The 5,758-nt window shown below is 32.5% G+C and overlaps 1 pseudogene; it reads left to right on the top strand.

Moving 5' to 3' along the window:
• The first annotated feature begins 809 nt into the window (after positions 1–809).
• LOC143228589 (flavin-containing monooxygenase 5-like) lies at positions 810–5,089 on the top strand (annotated as a pseudogene).
• The last annotated feature ends 669 nt before the right edge of the window (positions 5,090–5,758 follow it).

The raw sequence follows: 5,758 nt of genomic DNA, 5'->3' as shown, positions 1-5,758 counted from the left end.
TAAGTAGTTTCATAGCTACTTTATCAAACTGTCACTCATTAAGACTTGTTCGTTTTGCGAACGAATGTGTCTTAAACTTTATATATTCAATGGCAAGACATACTCATCTTTATGTAAATAATGGTATATCCGTACATTACAACGTGTCAATAATGAGAACTAATATCCAATATCATTAGATACTTCTTTCAAAATTCACTTAGCGGTCAATAAAAAAATCACTATTTTAAGTTGTTTTCTCTATTTGAGCTCTACTGTAGTTTTGTTTTAACACAACTAAACATAAATTTAAAATATCCGTCAGAAAACCATTTTCCCCATTTTTATCTGAATCCCAAATTTGAAAATATTGGTTTGACTTTTCCCATAAATGATAATTTATTTCCCCAATCTGGGAACCTCGCAAAATTCATGAACTAAATTTATTTTAGAATCTAAAATAAACAATTATAACAAAAATAAAGACAAAACATTAAAACTAAACATTTTCAACATCATTTGTATTCGGCAGTTTGCTAAACAAATAATGAAATAACTATCAAGTGCCAATAAGCATAAAAAATAATCGAATAACAAAACAGATGTTATATATTTCAGTCCATCGAGAAAAATATCTTAATTGTCCGAATACTTAAGTTTTGAGAATATATCCAGGAAATAAATATTTAATGCTACTTTTTTGTTTCATTTTACTGCTTGTGTGACATGTTATCGTTATTTATAGCACAGAATAAGTATTAACTTTTCTAATAGGTTACTTGTGTTACAGATTAGAATCATCTAATAGTGAAATTACATTGTTGTAAATAATGGAAGCAACAAAAAGGATATGTATAGCTGGCGCTGGATCGAGTGGGCTCACATCCATCAAAGCTTGCCTGGAAGAAGATTTACTTCCGGTGTGCTTTGAAAAGACAGATCAGTTAGGGGGACTTTGGTGCTACAGAGAGGATGATGTTGAAGGTGTGGGCTCTGTGATGAAGTCGACCATAACAAATATTAGCAAAGAAATGAGCGCCTTTAGCGATTTTCCGCTACCAAAGGATTCTCCTACTTATATGCATAATAGCGACTTACTTAAATACTTTGAGATGTACGCTGAAAAATTTGATCTCTTTCAACACATTAGGTTTTGACATGAAATTCTTAAAGTAGAGCAAAACCACGATTTTGACGAAACGGGACGGTGGAAAATAACTATTCGAGACATTGAAAACGATGTTCATTTTGATGAGATATTTAATGGAGTGATGGTTTGCTCTGGTCACCTCGTATTTCCGTGCATCCCCACGTTTCTAGGAATAGAAAAATTGAAAGGCACAGTGTTACACACTCATAGTTACAAGACATCAGATGGGAATGATGGCAAGAAGGTGGTGATTGTTGGTGTAGGAAACTCTGCAGGAGACGTGACTGTGGAGCTAAGTCAGACAGCTGAACATATTAGACTTAAGTTACTCCTTAGGGTACTTTAATTACAGTATTCTTTTAAGCTATATAAGTATACAAGAGTAACGCAACGCGGACCACAGTGTTCTATAGTTTTCTATAAACCTCATTGGTTGCTTCATGTTTCCGATATTTAAAACTGAGTATTACTGAGTTTGAAATCCATATTCGTGTTTTAGTCAGGAAATGTAGTTTCTAACTTCAATAACACATTATTAGCACTTGAGTTTCTAGGTTCCAGAGATAGTCCGTCATTTTATGATCACATCGGAAAAATATCCAGGTTATATATTCCAAAGCTTCATGTACAGTCTGACATTTTTATAATATATCCACAGCAGTAAGTGCGGTTCAATGGTAATACATCTCGGACCTTAAACCCTGGATAAGATGCCCAGCACACTAACTGCTAAGCTATTTCTCTTTTTTATAGTATACACTCCGTATTGTAGCTTTGTATTCTAGTTGCACGGTTTGATTTGTAACTTCCTCTTGTCATTTTGTAATTCGTACTTTTAAAAACTACATGACTTTATAGTTTCTTAGTTTTGCTTACAAATATTATAAGTTACAGTTTGTGATTATAGTTTGTCAGGTCAGAATGCAACCATATTACAATATCTGAGGTCACATTGTAACATTGTTTCACTTTTGCAAAATATGTGTTTGAAACTTCAAAATACAGGAATTCAAGAAATATTTAGAAAATAGTGCCATGCTATATTTGTTTTCTATGTAACTAATAAAAATATATAATAATATATTTCTAGCAAACAAACTACAATGTAAACCTCACAGAAAAGTTGTGTAAATACTGTGACTGGATTATCATAGCTTTTATAGCCTTATCAAGGTTTATATAATCTAACAAAGGGCTGAATTTGTTATATAAAAACGAGTTTGAAGAGGCAAATCAGCAAGTGATGTGCCAACCACACCCTACTTAAAGTTGCAATATTCATTCATTCAGATAAAAAAGATGTACTCAGGTGATTAAAATTTTATATGACGGGAATGTTCATTTCACTCAATGAAATTTAAAAAATAAGGTGATATGGATCATCATGGAGCGCCAGTACCATCGAGAATAAGACTCTTAACTACGTCATACTCCAATTGAGTAAGGCAAATTATGGAGCCTTGAAAAGAATTAAAATTCATCAACACAAAAGACAGTCGTAATAGCCATTCAAGTCTTCAATTCAACTATTTACATCACAACTAAAAAGGACCTCCTTGTGTAAACAAGGAAAATATTCAGTAAGATATAGCTTCCAGGCATACCTCTCAGTTAACCATCACATCCCTTAACCAGTTGGAGAATTTAACTGATATTTGTTTTATTTCATACTTTAGCACACTGATAATGTAATTCTCTGCTAATGAGCTGTTAAAAGGCGTTAAAAAACCATCGTCCTTGAGCATAAAGGAGTGGACATGATATAGGTACTATGGAGCCTTATATCAAACAAACTACGCTGCATACTCATCAGATAGAGTGAGACCAGACCTGGTAACATGAATAGTAAGGACGTGGTTTAGCTCGAATATCGTTTCTTTAAAACATATTGAAACCTGTATATTATTTTTGAATGAATGTGTGTTGCTGTGTTACTATCGGTCTATATTTTGTTATGTATGTCTTAAATTGGTTTTTAAAAATGTACAAAAGCTCGTTTTATGAAGAAATTCTGAAAAATTGCAAGAAATGGGAATCCATCGAAAGAAACTATAATTTAAGCTAACAAAAACAATATAAATCAAGGATAATAACTATGAACTAACAACAGACCTTTGGTTTAAAGGACTATTCTTTAACATTGAAATTGAAATTAATTTGAGTTCTGTTTAATTTGGTAAATATCGTTTCTAAAGAGGAATTCATACTAACTTATCAATTACACACTCATGATGTTAATGGTATTTTCAAACATCCCAATGTTTCTTTACGATACGCGGCCATTTAAAGGGATCTAAGATAAACTCAGCTTACTGTCTCTTTTTTTTACTGGACATAAAAGATAGTGTTGATGACGTCTTGAAGCCTCCCAATGTACCTGTAAAACCTGTTTTCTATAGTAGGCTATGACAGTGTATTCATTAATGTTCCAACATCTTGAAAAAATAAAATACTAAAAAGTATATTTAGACAAATGTTATTTTCTCCTCTTTGTTCTAAATATAAAATTTGTTTTATCAGTTGTAGCTGTCATACACGTGTCCTTAACCGAAAACAAATTTTAACCAATGACAAACGAATATTATCTATTAAGATAAGAAAGGTTATCCACAGTCGTTAGATAAAAGGCAGGAAACACTTACATTCGAAATGCATATCTATACTTGTTTTTCTATGTGATTTTAACAAAGCACCTTCAGAAGAGAAGTTTTTCTCGAAAATACTATGTAGGTTAATCAATATCAACATGTAATTTGTAAATTAACCTTTGTTTAAAAGGCAGCAGCAGTAGACACAAACATTTTTTTTAGCTTTCACTGAGAAGTTTCATTAATAATTATTGATTAACAGGTACTTGAGTGTTTATAGTATAAAAATATGCTGTATTCTTAAATTCACGCATGTTTGCAAATACGGAAAATATTGTCTGGCATACATCGTGCTTTAATCTCGTTTTGGTGTCCAAGCAACTTAATTTAAGGAATAAAGGTTTTTGTGATTGTTTTTAGGACATCGCATTGGAAACTAGAATCTTGTATCTGTAAATCGAGAGCCTTTATAAATTTTAAGAGTTTCATTGAATATTTCAATAAAATCTGTTTTTCTCACTCAAGGTATATTTAAGCGTGAGGAGTGGATGTTGGATTGTTCCCAGAAATAGTGTTGTTGGTGAACCATTGGATGCTTCGCTTTTTCGACGGTGGTGGAATTTAATTTGGATTTATACACCATATTAGCTGTTATCTTACGTTGTTGATATGCTTGTTCGCAAAGAAACTGGCCATTCTCCATACTGTTTTAGGTGTAACCGTTCCATTCTAGGACAACGTTCCACAGTCAACGATGAACTGCGACACGTGATTCAGAGTGGAGCTGTCATAGTGAAGGGAAACATTCGGAAATTCACTGAGAATGAGGTAGTTTTTGAAGGAGAAGAAACAGAGTATGAAGTCGACATCGTAATTTTAGCAACTGGTTACGATATCAAGTTTCAATTTTTAAACCAGAAAATAGTTTCTATTAGAAAACAAAAACTGGAATTGTATAAGTATGTAGTTTCCATAAGATTAAAACACCCCACTCTTGGCATGATAGCTCTGGTTAAACCTATAGGTTCTACGTTCCCCATAGCTGAAATTCAAGCTCGATGGTTTGCTTTGTTAGTGAATAAGAAAGTGTGTCTTCCCTCAGTAAAACAAATGTTAATTGATATCAAAAAGAAAATGGATATGATAACCCGTCTCTTCCCGGACAACATTCGGTACACTATTTTAGTTCATTGGATACCTCTTATGGATGAGACCGCTAGTCTTATCAACGCCAAGCCTAACTTGTTAAAATAATTCTCACCGATCCTAAACTTTTTTGAAATGTTTCTGGGGTCCTTGTTTACCTTACGAATATCGACTTCAAGGTCCTCATGCTTAGGCAGGCGCAAGAAACGCTATTTTGTCATATTAATATAGCATAATATTTTGGGGCAACAATGGCTTTATTGGTTCATCTTGGCTGGACTCTCATATTAGGAATGAATACAAGTTTTGTAGCTTCTAAATATCAGACTTTCAAATGTTTACACATCTTAGAGAGTATAATACGACAATTAGTGACTTTTTTTATAAATTTATAAAATCGTTAAACATAAAAAGGTTTCCCCACGCATCTGTTTTATGTAATCAAATATAAGTTCCTGGAAATTCAGATAAACAGGATTGAAATATATATTCACGATATATGTCGAGTTTTCATTGAATGTACTTTCATGTCGTTTCCTTGCGTGTGTTTTTTTTTGTACTTTGCATTTGAACTAAATACACGTCTTGTTTTCATAATATTTTAATTTCAATGTAGAATTTGAGAAAATTATACTTTTATCACATGTAACCCTATCTTATAAATGGACCAAGGTTCAACTGTTTTACTTTTTTTCTTTAAAACCCTCAATTCCTTCAGTTTTTCGGACATTTCACTAGAAAACTCTTAGAGTTCATTTTGGTTTTGAGTTCAAGTTTCAGAGGAAAATTGAAAAGAGAGAAAGAAACCACGGTGGTAAAATTAGCTATAATACTGTCGTCCAGTAATGATAACAAGATATTTGTGAAAGTTGATAAAAAAGTTGTAGATCTAAAG

Source organism: Tachypleus tridentatus, chromosome 10 (genome assembly GCF_004210375.1).
Source record: "Tachypleus tridentatus isolate NWPU-2018 chromosome 10, ASM421037v1, whole genome shotgun sequence".
NCBI classification, from domain to species: Eukaryota; Metazoa; Arthropoda; class Merostomata; order Xiphosura; family Limulidae; genus Tachypleus; species Tachypleus tridentatus.
Note: the sequence above shows the minus strand (reverse complement) of the source record. Positions and strands in the feature narration are given on the sequence as shown.